This window comes from Bacillus rossius, chromosome 6 (genome assembly GCF_032445375.1).
Source record: "Bacillus rossius redtenbacheri isolate Brsri chromosome 6, Brsri_v3, whole genome shotgun sequence".
In the NCBI taxonomy this organism is placed as follows: domain Eukaryota; kingdom Metazoa; phylum Arthropoda; class Insecta; order Phasmatodea; family Bacillidae; genus Bacillus; species Bacillus rossius.
In genome coordinates this window covers 24,924,772-24,942,583 of record NC_086334.1, presented here as the reverse complement: position 1 = coordinate 24,942,583, position 17,812 = coordinate 24,924,772, and the positions used below count along the sequence as shown (strand labels likewise).

Below are 17,812 nucleotides of genomic sequence, written 5' to 3'. Positions count from 1 at the left end.
GTGTCTTCCACATTATTTATGATACCATTATTATTGCACATTATTTTTCCAAGCAGATATAAATATAAATTAAATAATTTGTTACAAATTTGTATTAATTTTCAGGTTAAGTGGAGTCGGATATATTTATTGATGTATATCCTCGAGCGGTACCAAAAGCCTTGGACGCCAAAGGCATGCCCATTGGCTGGCACAGTACTCTTAACACACTTGCCATCCTCGTGGTTACAAGAGACCTAAAACACCTTGCGGTTAAGGTAGAGGTAGGAATTTCTATATAATCAGTGGCTCTGGTGTGAACAGGAGTGGAATGTTTGAAATATTATACAATTATTATATTAAAGATTTTAATTTGTGTGTATACTTATCAAATCATTATATTATAATAAAAACTATATTAAGCATTTTGAAACTAAAACAATAATTATACACCCGTTGGTGCTCCTTCGATCCGCACAGGCCATTATATAGCAAACGCTGCTATTCGCACTGGATACTCTCATTATTTGTTCATTAGGTACTGACCATGCTTCCAGCTACAGGGTAAATTTTTAAATCCTTGTTCATTGGCTCAGCAGTTAGCCCCTAACAGTTGGCTTTAACTCACCAGCTGCTTAACTTAACTATTGGTACCCTCCCGGGGTATGCTTAGGTTAATACATAATTATGTATTTTTGCCTAGTCACAGGATGTGGTCCAGGCTTCGCGTAATGTACTTCAGTCGAAAAACGTTCTCAGTTTCCCCCGCACAGGACGAATGCCTCTTTCATATAATATGACCCGAGGACTTTCGAGGTCCGCCCTCTTTAGTCCATGGGGCATTTAATTAATTTAAGGCCCAGAACAATATAGGGTAGTTGATGCATCATACATAATTAATTGTCCAGGTGTTAAGTGATTTCTTTTATGTACACCTATCTAGTTAATTTTGGCAGGTGAGTATAGAGGAATTCTAGATTGATATAATACATTTTAAAAAAACTAGCTCCCACTAATTAAAAAAATTTTCGTTGTGGTGCCTTTTTTGTTGATGGTGCTTTCAAATGTGCTTCCTTTTTTGATGGTGCTTCCAAATGTGCTGCCTTTTTGTTGATGGTGCTTCCAAAGTGTGCTTCCTTTTTTATTATGGTGCTTCCAAATGTACTGCCTTTTTGTTGATGGTGCTTCCAAAATGTGCTTCCTTTTTTGATGGTGCTTCCAAATGTGCTTCCTTTTTTGATGGTGCTTCCAAATGTGCTGCCTTTTTGTTGATGGTGCTTCCAATTGTGCTTCCTTTTATGATGGTGCTTCCAATTGTGCTTCCAAATGTGCTTCCTTTTTGTTAATGGTGCTGCCTTTTTGATTGGATTCTTGGTCCTCTTGTAAGCGTAAAAAACATGGTCCGTTGGTTCAATTGAATATAATTGGCTGACGATGAGGAAGGTCGTGAGGTTCGGAAATAACTGGTCTATACGTCTGACATTGATTATGACCCGGTCTCTCGGTCCGAAGACGCTTGGTCTATATGTATGTTTGGCTTTTACATGAACGGTTTAGAGGTTATTCAGATTATTGAAAAACTAGACTTTCATGTTAGACTTATCGACAACGTATTTAATTCGTCGAACATTGTCGTACATTGACTTGTGTTTTATTTTTGAAGAGAGAATGATTTATAAACTCCGCGAAAGGTAATGGAAAAACAGAATATTAAATTTATTTAATATTTAGTTACACTTGTCACTGTTCAAGTATCGCATCAATGGCAGGAATCCAGCGATTCAATATGTAAATTAATGAGTGATTTTTTTGATGAATTTTAGATTTTTTCCCGAATTTCTAGCTAAATAATTACACGATTTCAAGATGGCGCCCAAATTTCGAGATGGCGGGGGCACGTCGGTAATAAATGATTACTGCACTGTAGCGGGTTAGAATAAAATTATCCAGATGGAAATGTACTCTATAAGACGAGTACACACACAAGATGGTGTACTCCAGCAGGTGGTAGCTCCTGGTAGCATGTACTGAACATAAAATGTTGGATCCATGATGGTCGACAAGGACAAAGTCAAATTTCAAGGTCAAGGTCAAATTTCAAGGTCAAAGTTCAAGTTCAAGGTCAAAGTTCAATGCCAACAGTTGAGGACAAGGGTATGGTGACCAGAAAATTATACTAACATTGTATCAGCACACTCTAGCGGACGAAAACAAAATGGTGGTCTCCAGCGGATGAAGACAAGATGGCGGACATGACGTAATATCAGCTTGGTATTGGTGGCAGTAGATCAGTCTGTAGATGGCTTCTGTGGAGGATCTGTTGTTTTTTATTTTTTGCTCTTACTGGTTTCGAACCAAGGACCTTAGACGATCTAATCAATCATTATATTTATTGCCAATTTATTTAATGAATTTTGAACTTTTTCCCGATTTTCTAACATAAAAATTACGGATTTCCAAGATGGCTTCTAAATTTCAAGATGGCGACCGTAAAGATAATTGCAACATTAATAGGATCCAATATGACAGTCGTAACATAAAGTGTAACGATGACATAGTACTCAACCAAGATGGCGGATGTAACGAAACATGTAACATTTATATAATCCAAGATGGCGACCGTAACTATAAGTGCAACAGTGGTTTTTAAGATTTTTTTTATTATTTATTTCGATTATTTAATTTTTTTTAATGATTTTTAAAATATTTCCCGATTTTTTAACATAAAAGTTACAGATTTTCAAGATGGCGGGCGCAACGGAAATAGCAACTGTGTCGATATATACTTTGACATAAGTGGCGGGGGTCAGTCTGCTTGTAGCCAGTGAGGGAAGAATTGGTCGTCATTTTAATTTTAATTTTTTGCCCTCACCGGTTCGAACCGAGGACTCCGAGCTCCGTCCGTAAAAGTTTGTTTTTTAAATATTTTTATTAATTTTTTATTAATTGAATTTTATTATAAATTTAATTTTTTTTCATTAAAATCGGATAATAAATTTAAAGATGGCGGGCGTAACGGAAACTGCAACGGTGACGTCATTATCGATGATGACGTCAGAGGCTTATCAGAGGCTGTAGACATGGATGCTTAAGCCTACATATGGACATTTCTAGCTGCTGGTATTTTTAAGGACTAAAACGGGAATTTTTCCCTCGAAACGGGAATTTTTCCCTCGAAAGCGGGAAATTTTTCCTCAAAACGGGAATTTTTGAGTCATTTTTGAGGAATTTTGAGGAATTTTTGAGTCCAAGATGGCCGCCGTGACGTCACAATCCAAGATGTCGGTCGACTCCGCCACAGCCACACTCCGACTCCAGATCTCGGACCGGCCAAAACATACTACTTGTGTGATTAAAATCCCTGTCGAAAGAAATTAATTCCGTACTTTGCTGAAACTTATCCTTGTAAAACTCGGTATTATTGGTTGCTTCATAGCATGGTTATAGTTTTCCTCGGATACATTTATCTAACTTTATCAAGTTATAATAATTCTCCATTATCTCAAGAGTTTCTACAACAAATTTATTTTTCATAATTTTATCTTAGAGAAATTTAATTTGTCATGAACATCATCTTTGGCTTTTAACATGTAGAGTTTCAACCTTGTAATAAGTTAATCAGTTCTCTATCTATCTCTCGCTCTTAGTAGATAGCCTGAAAGTTTGTCAAAAATGTGACATATATTTATTTTTATGTGGGGAAAAATGACTTACTTGAGTAGAAAATATCAGTTTTCACGTAAATATAAAATAATTAGCTTTTAGGTGCCAAACGAGCTTAATTCATTCATAATTTTATGTATCAAATTAATTTGCGTGCATTGTCATCGTGTAGCTGGTACATTATGTAAAAGTACAATACAAACAGTATGATCCAAGATTAATTTTGTGAGGCTTTAATGAAAACAAAAATGTAAATATGATTTTTATAAACTAAATATTAGATGAATTATGAAAACTTATTATTGTAATAGTAATTATATTCTTTAAACATTTAATAAATAGGTGAGATTAAGACAAAATTAAATAATGCTTATTTAAACGAAAACTCTAGATGTTCAGGTCTTTGGTTGGCCATACATATTCAAAATAAAGTAATAAAAATTAAAGCTAATTAAGAAAAAAAAAGGGTAGTCTTTCAATTTGAAGCTTAGAAAATCCTTCCCGTCATTTTCACTGTGACGAATTAATCTGCATCCTAAATGTAAGAATTAAATATGTTAGTCCCCCCTTAGCTAACACAAGTGAACTTTTCAAATAAATAAGACTTTCATAAAAAATCATGTGTTAAAATTTAATGTATTATACTTGACTAAGAGTACTTATAGTTGTTAAATAATGCTATTCGAAACACTTCCCTGTTTTCATGATTATGCTAAATTTCTAAATTTGTAACATGTATTCTAATATTGATTATGAAGTAATAAAAATAATAGATAATTTCAATATACTCATAATTATAGCTATTTTTAGGATGTTTAATCTGGTAGATATTTTCGGAGTTTCAATTAACCTTGCGACTTTGATTGGTCTGACTATCTAAGATAAAATATTGAAATTCAAATGACATCTCCTATGACATTTCAAATGATAGTTTCACGACTATATCTAACTAATCTGTGAGAATAGGTATTTCTAGCTTATGTCAGTCTCGTCGCGCTAGTGACGCTAAGGAATTTGCTAGTATTTCTCACTGGATATAGTCCTCCCCCGCATCTATTGGCCACATCAATGTCAGTATTTTCACCATAGCAATAATGTATGAAACATTTTTTTTTTTTAGAAACTGATAAATGACCGATGAAATTAAATATTAAGATTAGGCAGTCATCTATTGTAAAAATTAACACTTTCGTCCATTTGGAAGCTGGTTCTTATGATTTCACTGGTAGATGCATGGTATCTAGTCTAATATTGTTTGGTTACGATTTAGATTTGAATATATTGCGTTTTGTGATTGCGAACGAATTATAAATTATTCTCCAGCTCTATGGTGGGCCTTTGGGCGGATAGTTGTGCGATGATTCTCTAGGGTGGCTGGACCACGCCCGAACCTCGTAGTCTCCCAACTTCTGCCACCTGGCCTCGTCTGTATTGCCTCTTTCGACACCGTCTCTGTCCATCGTTTGCAATAAGTAACTGTACGCGTCCGCGAGGGGTTCGCTGTGGGACGCTTCTGCCTTCTGGAATAGTTCTTCCGCGCGGTTTCTGGATGCCACCACGAAAGTTTCAATTTGGCTCTGCCAGTAGGGTTGCTGTGACTTGTCCGTGACCGTGGTCTGCCGACCCCTCCGGCGAACGACGGCCTCGTCGTGTTGAGCGACGTCCGGGTCCTCGTTCACGAAACCGTCGATGATGGCTCTCACGGCTACACGCGATGTCTCGAACGTTGGCTCCGCCGAGTGCGAGATTTCCTTCCGGCGCCTGAAAAGTCTCAACAACTTTTCCATCTGAAACAGTAGAACACAAATTTCATTTTGGCATTAAACCGGGCAAACAAAATTAACGTATAATGTAGCTAACGATAAATTCGAACGTTGGGTATAAGTAGTATATAAATGCCGATACGGGAGCATTATTATGGGACTACGGCCTGATGGCTTGATGGCTTGTTTGCTTGCCAATCGTGAGCAATCGGCCATGTTCAGGCGTATTCGCCGCTCGTGGTTTATGATCAGGAACTCGAAGCTCATTTTTGACGACGTCACATCCGCCATCTTGGAAACCGCAATTTTTTAAAATCTTTAACTATTTAGCTAGAAATTTGGAAAAAAAATTCCAAAAATAATCAAAATATTCGCTTATTAAAATAATTACTGATTCAATTGATTTCTGTCCTTGGTTCAATCCTTGCTCTATGTAAAAAATTTAATTTCATGTAAAAATATATTTATTTAATAATTTTGTTTTCAAAAATCCTAAAAGAGGTATAAATTTCTCATCTACCAGTCGCCATTTATTCGATGGATACCTGTTCTTGGTTCGATACTTTCAAGATACAAAAAAGGGAATTTTATGTTAAAAAAAAAAAAAATACTTATTAAAAATCATAATGGAAAATTCTAAAAGTTGCTTAAATTCTTAATCCACCAGCCAACAGTAAGCTTCTGATGCCATCTTGGCCCCATCTTGGAAATTCGTAATTTGTTTTAGCTAGAAATTAGGGGGATAATTCTAAAAATCCTCAAAAAATCAACAATTAAGTAATTTAGTGCATGATTATATCGATTCATATCTTTAGTTTGATCCTTGAGCGATTAAAGAATAAATTGAAAATTAAGGTAAAAGATATTTATTTTAATTAAACACTGAAGTATAAATTTCGAGAAATAAAACAAAAATACTGAGATAAGCAATTTTATTCAGAATTTCGCTCATTTGGTGAATTTTCTGTTATATCAGCACTTACGATCATTTTTTTTCAGGTGGATTTCAAAAGAAAAAAAAAATTGAAAACGCATTTTTTTATATCCTTACCTTCTTCCTTATCACTGTGTGAAACGGCACTGCGATAATCCAAATAACTAAAGTAAATATTAGTTTTAATGTTTAAGTTAGGTGCTACAATTCCATCATTTTTATCGGTTTAAGTTGGGTATAAATTATTGTAAATCTTACCTGTAATGTAAATATTTTTGACGTAAATTTTGTGTTGTGCTTTAATAGCGTAGCGGCAACTGTTTTCCACGCACTATTGTCCTGATTGTTGTCGCCGCTCTACTCTTTACTTGATAGTAGCTGAACTTCATCCTGTGGTTTTCCAGATATCCTTAGGAATATAGCGTAGTTGGGGCTGTTTCCAAAAAAGATAAGTGATATTTTTAATGTCAGTTCATTACAACCAAAGCCAAAATTGCTTTCCAACATGTTTGCATTTTTTTTAATTTCAAATGAATATTTAACAGTTTTAAGAAAGAATGAAAAAAAAAATGGCATTGGTAATATGAACTGCGTTTATAATCTTTTCAACTAAATATTACATTTGGTTTATTCCCTTTTTCATTGCATGCTTGCCCTCGCGTTTTCTTTAGTACCTATTAACCATTCCAGTAACGAAATACAGTGAGTGATTTGTAAATAACCTACTTTGTACCATCAAAATAGCAGTTAAAGATAATGTCCTACGTCACACAAGGTCCCGTACAAACCAATTTTTTTTAGCGAAAATATTCCAATGACTTATCAATCACGCAAGGTTTTTTTTGTGCAAAAAATAATCTGACTCACCTCTTTAGGCAAGAATCTTCTGGATCTGATGAGTCACAATCACAAGCTGTAGATGAAATATCTTACGGAGGCGACAAACGCAATGCGTACTGTGCGAGCCGCTGCATCACGCAGCCAATTTTGGTTTAAGCCACTCAGTCACTTGTTTACCTCAAGATAAACAATCTTTAAAAAGTTACATAGAGTATATATGCTGCAGAAACAACCTTTAAATTTGTTTTTGTTTCAAGGAGCACAGCTATAATGTAAGTAGTACGGACGTTAATTGTACTTTTTCCCGATACTATTATTATTGATTCCATGCATACATATTCAGAAATTAGAAATTGTTCTCAAATGTTGTGATGTAATCTAGTGCGGGCTCTTACGGCGACGACAGCTGACGAGCTCTTGACGGTGCAGACATGCAGCGTTACGTCTTCGTTGACCAAGGCGTTGCTGGTGTGTCTTGTCGGAGTTTCTCTGGGGTCTCACTTCCAGGCCACCGCCAATTGTTCATCATTGGGTAATCCCTCAGCGCGGGGAGGTACAAGCCTTTTTAAGGGCTCTTGTCCTCCCATTTTGTAGTCATAAAGATTTTGAGGGTAAGAGGCTCGCCGAATGGAGGTATTTATACTCAAAACTCGACCATCCATAAGCTGTAGGAACTGTCTAGTTGCTTCGAGAGAGGAAGGGCCGCTCGGCCTCGCTTCCGGTTCCACAGCGCGGGAATCCGAAGGCACCCGAACTCTTCTTTACACCATGCCCGAACCGCTCCTAGAGGCTCCGATCTCTTGACTAAGCGCGCCAAACATCTGGCGCGCGCGTCGTGCATTGCGGGTGTCGTTCTTAAGGTGGGTTTACGATTGAAAATTAAGAATTAAGACTTAAGACTTAGTCGTGTACTTACCATATGACTCTATGTAAACTAGTGGAATGGTTTATGATTGTCGTGTGTGAATTTTGACGGGTCGTGTGCGAACCATATGATGACTTAAGACTTAACAGAAATGGTTATATTTTATATTTTTCGTTAATACTTAAGGGAAGCGACCAATCACAACAAACCGGAACCTTTAAACCGGAAGTTTATGTCTTATTATTGGACCGAACGAGGCAGTATTTTGGGTTAGAATTCGTATATTTGTCATTTGTAATCATCATCAATTTCGAAAAATATATATATATCCCATTTGTCAATAACCTATTTCAAACCTGCTTCTCCGTTTCGAACAATGGCCGACCATGTGTTTTGTGCTGTGATTGGTTAGAGTTAACGACTTCTATGTCAATCATAAACTGGAAAATGTAGTTTTGACTTAATCGTGTGCTCGATGTTAAGTTATAATTCTTAATGAAATCAATCGTAAACCCAGCTTTAACGACGGCAGGCGTTTCCATTGTTCCTGGATCGTGTACGTTCACAAAGGTTAGCGTAGCAGAACGTAGACAGTTATTTTCCTCCTCTTTTGCACGTCGAGCGTGTAAGATGTTATCAAGTTGCACCAGTTATTACTTTGCGTGGTAGGAAAGGTAGGTGGAGGTGGTTTTTCTAAATCTCATATAGATAATTTTATGGGGATATTTGTTTTTAAAATTAAATGTAGACAGTTTATTTTCTCTTAACTTGAACGTCAAGTTTGCCAAGTTTCATCAATAAATTATGGGGTAGAAAGTGGTTTTAGGGTGGTTTTTTCGAAATATCGCGTAGACAGGAGGCTGTGAGGATATCTTTCAAATCGGACATATACAGTTATCTTCCTCTTAATTTTAACGCCAAGTGTGCAAAATTTCATCAAAAAGTTAAAAAAAAAAAAAAAAAAAGTGGTTTTGGTGGTCGGAAAGGGTGATTTTTTTTTATTTAGACAGTGACCTGCTTTTTTGTTTTAGAAATCAATTAAAGACAGTATTATTTACCTTATTTTTTAATGAAAAGTGAACAAAATTTCATCAAGTAGTGTCAAAGTTCTGTTTTAAGGGGTGGGAACGGGATATGGGGGTGTTTTTTCAAAATCTCATGCAAGCAATGATCTTACAATTTTTTTCTAAATTATTTGATGAACAGTATTTTTCTTATTATTTTTAATGTCATGCTTGCAAATTTTCATTACCAAGTACTAAATTTCTCCCTTAAGGGTGCCGTCTGCCCGGGAACACATACGTTGTGCAGAACTTCAGGAAAAACAACGCGATTTCAAAACCACTCAAGATATACGAGTGGGGTCTGTTTACGAAAAGCATTTAAGAATTCGCTGAGGGCCGAAAAGTACTTCTGATTTCGGATTAAGTTTTTAAACGGTGTTTTTAGAAGAGTGAAAATGGCTAAAAGGTGTATTTTCGGAGTAATCTTTAGGCTAATAAAATACCAATACAGATTCTTGAAAGCACATTTAATGTTACGGTTACTGCTAAAATTTTATAGTCATCCTGTGACGACGAGAAGACTGCACGCCAGTTCAGAGCCTTGCGCTTATAGGCTATACCGCGCTATAAATACCAGAGAAATTCGCACTTATCATCCCGCCTCACTAACACACATACACCCCGACCAGACAGCGCTCTTAAGGGAAAGGGATGGGGTGGTTTATCATTATTAACCGTGTTTTTTCTAAATCAGTTGAAGACAGTAATTCCCTCCTTAATTTAAACGCAAAGTGTGCTAAAATTTGTTAAAAAGTAAAAATTTCGATTTTTAAGAGGGGGGAAGGCGGATGGGAGTGTTTTTTTTTTTTTTTTAAATCTCATCTAGAAAGTGACATTCCTCGTGTTTCAAAGGTCAAGTGTGCAAAATTTCATCGAAATCTGATGAATGGTTTAGGAACGCATACGGGACAAACAAACATATATATATATATATATATATATATATATATATATATATATATACACATACATACATACATACATACATACATACATACATACATACATACATACATACATACATACATACATACATTCACACACACACAATACAACTTATCTGAACACGTAAATTCAAATCCAAAAAATCGACTGATTATGATTTGAAGTTATGTTGCAAACGGAGGCATTAAGGACGGATTATGTCAGACTGTGGAACGAAGGTAACACCCAAAATTGTACAAATGGGTAGTGGCAGTGTTGCCAGATTATATGGGCTGGATTGACGTAAAAGTAGTATGGCACTTCGCATTTCTGAATCAGTTTCCGCAAACATGCAGGTTTCTATTACTGTCACGTGTTTTCGTGCCAATGCAAAGCAAAAGCAATTACAAACTGAATTGGGTATATATTGTGTTCTGACTCGCTTTCGCTAGGAGTACTCTGATTCATTCACGCATTAAATATTTACTTTATACGTTAAAATAAAACAAAAGCACGCACATCCTCAGAATTCTCGCATATTGTAGTACGGATAAGGAAGTGAACATCTATCCCTACGCCGTATCCTGAGACGTATTTCGGTACGGACACGGTAATTTCCGTACATCTGGCAACACTAAAAAAAAGGGGGGAGGGGGACGCTTCCGCCGTAACGACATGCGTGTGTTTTTGAAACGGCCTTCCTCGTCCGTCTCAGCTGGCCGACGTGCCGAGCCCAGAGATAAAAAAAATAATCGCAGCCGTTCTCTCGTTAATAATTACCTTTTGCCCGCAAGGTGAGATGTTTATGACACGCGAATGAAAGATAACAATTTTACTGCGCTACTGTGAATTTTACAAGCCAATTTATGAGGAGGATGTGGGAGAATATCAAATACTTCAAAACAATGTTCTTTTCTTTATTTGCTTGAAGGAAGAAAGCCTTTAATGCCTCGTCGACGAGCAAGGTCAATTTTAAGGGGCCTTCCTAGTCAAGGGTGTGTCTGTGTTAAGTGAAGCGGGATGATAAAGGTCGACGCTCGCTGGTGCATCTAGCCCGGTGTCGCCTCTAAGCGCAAGGCTATGAATTGGCGCACAGTCTTCTCATGCCTAGGAGAAACTATGAAATCTGAACCGTGATCATAACATTATATGGCGAACAAATAAAGATAAAGGTGTAACGCAAGTCTATTAAGTGCTTTCAAGAAGTTTTACCGAGCGTTTTATGTCCAAATATCATTCTGCAAACACGCATTTTAGCCTTTTTCACTCTTATAAAAATACAGTTTAGAAACGAACTAGAAACAGAAATGCTCATCCACCCTCTCGGATATTTTAAGCAGTTTTTAGATTGCGTGGTTTTTTTTCTGACACCGGTTAGGCGGGGCCCTTAAAACGGTAACACACAACGACATTAAGTAAACAAGGGATGTTAGGCGGACATTGGCCATGGTGCTATGTAGTAAAGAACTATTCCAGCATTTTCCTGGGAATATTTTGGAAAGAACGGGAGAACTGAGATAAGGACGGTCTTGCCTGGGGTCCAACCCTGGACCTCCGGTACGCGAGGGCAGTTGCGCCGCCCCGCAAAGGGTTGCGTGCTCGGACCAATCGCCTTTTCGATCCCCAGACTTTCGCATTTTTTTTATTTTAAATTATTGGAATAGTACACATAATGTTCCTTCTGCAAGCAGATCTTACGTCTTACTACTTGAATATCGGTTAGGTTGGGTTTGCAAAGTTTCGTTAAAAAAAATAAAAAAAAAAAAACCTAAAACAAGCTTATAGGATCGGGACTCGTTCTCGTATCACATCGCTCCTTCCCCCAAATGCGGTTACAGCGAGTAACTACTCTGCCATCGCTTCGCTCGCTTTTTTTTTTTTTTTTTTGAAAATTTTGAATAATTATCTAAAGTGATACACACACGCACGCGCTCGCACACACACACACACACACACACACCTATACACACACACACACACATATATACACACAAAAAAGAATGTGTTTTGTGTATTTTAACACTCGGAGTTGAGTACTGTAATTCTTTTTTTATCTTCACATTTCGTTTATTTTAGTAAGAAATAATCGTTTAAACTGAAAGAAAATATTGTACCTAGTTTACTTAGCAGCAAATTATTTCCAGCACCATATAACACAATTACCCTAAAATTTGAAGGTGTCTCCTAGTAACATTCTCAGGAAAATATTGGTACAAAAATAAATCCTTTGTGCACATAAAGAATTAATACATTTAAGAATTAAAAAAAGAATTGTTTGTAAAATATTTTATTTTAAAATACAAATTGAACTGCAGTGTAATACCATGAACTGAAATATGTAATTATTTAAGTAAATAACCCGTGTTAGAGATAGGGTATCAGACATTCGTTGCGAATTGCTGCAGCCATTGTTATTCAAATTCAATTTTTAGTATAAGAATAGTAACGTAATTTATTTTTTTAATTGGCTAGATATGTTAACTTTTTATTCGCCTCTTCTTATTAATAAGTGCATACATTTTTTGCAAACATATTTTGAGACTAGCTGGGAGTTAAAACACTGTAGCATCGTCTACGTTTCGTGAAGGCTTCAGTTTCGTTCCGGCCATTTGTACTGTTGGTACACGAATCACAGCCCTTCCGTGCGGAAGCAGACGCGTCCTAATAGCCCGGTTAAATAGATCAGTGGTTCCCATGCAGATTCCCGCCAATTACAAGGAAGAAACCACTGGCTTGGACATACCTTCGGCGTAATGATCGGTTGAATTATTTCGCGGAAAAAATAAATAAAAAAAATAATCTTACATATAGATAGTGAATAAATTAATTTTTAGATATGTCATTGTTCAACAGAAATGTGTGTCTAATCCATTCGCCTTACAAAATAAAAATGTTCCTGAGACCTACCCATTATTCAAACTGTTTATTTATTTTTTAATTGGTTTCGCTCTATCTCACCCGGGTTTGTCAACTGCTGATGGCTGTACCAAATTTGCCAACGGCTTCGTACTTTTGACACAGTAAAGAGCGTTTTGAACGTTTTCGCCCTTTCGTAACACCTTGCCTCCACTTTGGCATTTTGACAGAAAACGAAACGCGCCGTAGATTGCACGCCACTCTTTCGCCCCGTCTGCGCAGTTTGGCAACAATGGAGAGGTCGACAGCCGTGGATGACAATGACAGACTTGTTGAGCATGAGGTGCGGGAGGGAAGGTTCGAGGGAGGCAGCAGAAAATGACGTAGCCAAAGGAGATGCGACTGAAGCGCTATCCTACGAGGAACAGTTGAACGTTTTCGACATTCTTACCCAACGTTTCTATAAACGACCGACAGATGTGTTAGCATCGGAAATGCGTTCCAGTGGCCGAAGGCCTAATACGCCTTTAGGTGGTCGCCTGGGCAGGCGCACGATCTCTAAGAGCTCGAGGGCGGTAAGGGCGACACTGGCTCGCGCCACACGCGCCTCTTCGCCTCTACGCTCCAGGCACCCAACTGGCGTGCAACCTTCGTGCCTCTACGGGAATTTAAGCGGCGACCCTACAATTTTTTGATAGAATATCAAATATAAAGGCTTCCTGCACGTCCCTATACTACTTACAATACTACGTGTAAAATATCTCATACCTACTTAAAATCGTCAGTGAAAACACCCGTTTTAGCCCTTTTCACTGTGCTACGTATACACATTATAGACGAAAACATGGCACGAAACATGTCAAGACAAGTGCAATGGCACTTACATGCTTTTCGTAACCAGACAGTTTTAATAAATCTTGAGAGGTTTGTAAATGGCTCGTTTGACAGATACGCCGTTCGGCGGCCGGACAGGCGACCGACTACCTTAATGTGGCGAACGGCGCACGACTGTGATTTTGGACACCATCGAAAAAATTTTCAAGTTACGAATTATTTGGTTTCATCTAGCATTAGGTTGAAACAAGCGGGCCAAGGGAAATACCTTGATTTTTCCCTTCTCCCCTCTTAAGACCACTTCCGCTCCCCAGAAAACTATGTTAATATTAAATAATGCACTAAATAGTTGGGGTATTTGGTTCACAGTCTAATAAAGATTTTCAACCCCCCTTTTTTATACACCAAGGCGTTAAAAAATTTGAATACGGTGGGTTTCAGTTATTTTGAACACTTTGTAACTGTCATATATGAAAACAATTGCACTATATTCAATTTTCTTCTTAAAACATGTTAGTAGAACTATTTTCATATTTGAACATCCAATTAACTAAAATAAAACAATTGCAATTGTAATAAATTTAAAATTATTCAGATTAGGAAAATTTAATTAGGTACATCACCCAAACTATGTTCGAAAAAATAAGTTGGTGTTTGTTGTGGACATACATGACGGAATAATGCTTCCCTATAGTCTATATTGGCTAGAATGCACAAATACTCAAACCTAGTTGCCTGTGGATATAAAGTTCTTTGATAACATACCGTATAGCAATTTTCCAGTCCCTCCGTGCTCCATCGAGAAGGCGCGGTGGCAAACCACGGAAATATCACTCCTCTTGAGTGTGCAGACCGACGATCATCACTTCCGATTTCACCAAGAAATGTGAAAGTCTGAAAATTGTTAAGGATACCTATTCCCCCCCCCCCCCCCCCCCCCCCTCACCGAGAAACCGCTGTTTGACAGCGTATTGAGGATTTTACCTCTCGTGATTTCATATTTCTTCTGATTTCTTTTTTTCTTCTTTAGGCGCGTTATGAAAAAATGATGAGAGTGAAATGTTAAGATACGCACGCATCACTGCAACACAAAATTAACAGGTTGAAGCTGCCCGCTAAATCGCTCATTAAGTCTCGAAAAAAAGCTACCAACAAAATAGAAATAGAACCTCTATTAGTCGCGCATGTTGGCACGCTCGTCGCCTCTGATCACTGTTTTCATATTTATAATATTTATCCACATGTGTCTAGTTTCTACATTCACAACACGTGTTTTAGTTTCATACAAGTGAGAATTATATATGTGCTAATAAATTATATTCAGTAGTGATTTAAATGGAATATTTTGATTAATATTATTTACTATTCATAAATATAAGTAAAAATTTGTGCTTATATACTTTTCAAGTGCTACAATATAATTGAGGTTAACTATCCGTATGTATCATTTATTGATATAAATTAAAATATTATTTAATATAATTAATACTAAATATTATTACATTATTAATGTTAAATATTTGTTATTGATTATTTAATATTTACAAAATAAAGAAATAAATTTAATAAAACATTTAATAAAAAAATTGTGACAAAAATTAAAACCGAACATCAAATTAAAATATTAATTTTTAATATTTATTATTAAATTGAATAAATAATAAATATTTATAAAAATAAATGAAAAAATTTAATCAAAACTTTTTGATAAAAATTAAAAGTGAATATTAAATTAAGAAAATAATAAATATTTAAAAAATGAATAAACTTAAATTAAATTTTTGAATTTATTATTAAATTTATTTATTTTCTTTTAAAATATTAAATAATCAATAATTAATATTTAAAATTAATAATCTGATAATATTTAGTACAATTTATGTCATACATATTTATTATTCTCTAAATTTTATTTATTTAATTTTTCAAATTTAAACTGAACTTTATTGACTGTGTTGACTATCTTTTTCCAGCCCTTTTATTATTTTATTGTAATTAATTATTTGCATGCAATTAAAAACTATTTTTTAATGATGCCAAAGAAGTATAACTTCTCCTCATGCGCGTACATAAGTACACGCACCCATTTTTTTTTACATAAGCCATTGTTGGTTACACTGTATGTAATAAGAAACCTTAACAACAGACAAAAAAAAATGAATATGCAAACAAAAACACAGAAAACAAGACACTGAGAGGATGTTAGAAGTTAAAAACTTAGCATAGAATGTTCCTCCGAAACGGCTTGACCGATTTTTATCAAATTTTGTATGCATATTCAGTAGGTCTGAGAATCGGCTACTATCTATTTTTCATACCCCTAAGTGATAAGGGTTGTCCACCCCTAACATTTTTTATTAATTTTTGGACAAAATTTTTTATTTTATTTTTTTTATAATGTGGCATTGAAAAATACATACAACCCTAAATATTCACCCTTCTATCACCAACCCCTAATTTTTAATAGAATATTATATTTTTCAACCCCGGTCGATAACTGATCAATAATTAACACTTGATCAACCTTCCCCGCCTACAGCGAGCTCATTACCTGGATTAACTCATAGACCACATATTAATATGAAATTCTATCCGTAAGGGAGTGAAAAAGTGATATTTTCATTTTATAACAGAAAAAAATCATAGGTCATAGACATACAAATAGTGAGTGAGTGGGTGTCATTTCTTTATGTCTGCCACACGATCATACACATAGTAAGGTCTGGCAAATTCATATTTTTCTCCTTGGTGAGACCAGCCCGCTTAGTGGAGCTCGCAGCGGCTAACAAAATAAAGGCGCTCATAACAGTTTTCTTCTTAACTTCGTCAATAGATAGAGTTAGTTGCCTTGAATTTTAAACGAACCATCGTTTGATGCGTTTGTCATGTCTTTAATTTTCGTTTGTTTGTGCCGTATGCGTTCCTATACCATTAATCCAATTGCGATGAAATTTTGGTGTGTTGTTATGCGCATGCCCGTGAAGGTTTCTGAGACGGTATAACTATTTTGCAATAGTTGGAGCTTTCAAAAAATGTGTTTATTTCATATTATATAGCGGCACTTCGTCTGTTTTTGTTGTATAAGTGCGCACGCATGACACAATTTATTTAAATATAAAAGAGAGTCAGAGATAGTGTGATATATATACAGTGATATAGAGAGAGACAGAGAGATAAGTTGAGATAGAGCGAGGTATAGAGAATGAAATGGGTTAGATAAAGAGATGTGTAGATGTATAGAGCTATATAGAGATTTATATATAGAAGAGATAGAGAGAGTGTGAGGTATATATGTAAATATGTAGATATAAAGAGATAAATAGAGATAGAGAGATACATAGATATATAAAGATGCATATATATATATATATATATATATATGTTTAGAGAGATGGACAGATGATTTGTATATGTGTAACTACTTCAAACATATTACAAAACAAAACTGAATGAGGCATTGCAATAGGGATGGGTAGTTCGCGAACTACCAGTTCATTTGGAACTGTTCTGACGAGCGAACTAGGTGACTAGTTCGCTGTTACCAAAAACAATCGTTCTTTCGTTCTTTGCGTGTTTCTCTTCTCCTACTCTGTTTGGTCCTTACTGCGCATGCGCGAAAGATCCCTAGGTGACTAGTTCGCTATTACCAAAAACAATCGTTCTTTCGTTCTTTGCGTGTTTCTCGTCTCCTACTCTGTTTGGTCCTTACTGCGCATGCGCGAAAGATCCCTAGGTGACTAGTTCGCTATTACCAAAAACAATCGTTCTTTCGTTCTTTGCGTGTTTCTCGTCTCCTACTCTGTTTGGTCCTTACTGCGCATGCGCGAAAGATCCCTAGGTGACTAGTTCGCTGTTACCAAAAACAATCGTTCTTTCGTTCTTTGCGTGTTTCTCGTCTCCTACTCTGTTTGGTCCTTACTGCGCATGCGCGAAAGATCCCTAGGTGACTAGTTCGCTATTACCAAAAACAATCGTTCTTTCGTTCTTTGCGTGTTTCTCGTCTCCTACTCTGTTTGGTCCTTACTGCGCATGCGCGAAAGATCCCTAGGTGACTAGTTCGCTATTACCAAAAACAATCGTTCTTTCGTTC

At 36.2% G+C, this 17,812-nt stretch overlaps 1 long non-coding RNA gene across 2 annotated transcripts; it reads right to left on the bottom strand.

Moving 5' to 3' along the window:
* Positions 1-4,252: 4,252 nt before the first annotated feature.
* On the bottom strand, positions 4,253-7,379 carry LOC134533520 (uncharacterized). 2 transcript variants are annotated; one of them, XR_010075321.1, is made up of 3 exons: positions 7,207-7,379; positions 6,598-6,772; positions 4,253-5,429 (listed from the first exon to the last, which is right to left on the bottom strand). It is a non-coding gene; the product is annotated as an uncharacterized LOC134533520 (long non-coding RNA). The 2 variants fall into 2 exon arrangements; XR_010075322.1 differs by lacking the exon at positions 6,598-6,772.
* Positions 7,380-17,812: the final 10,433 nt, after the last annotated feature.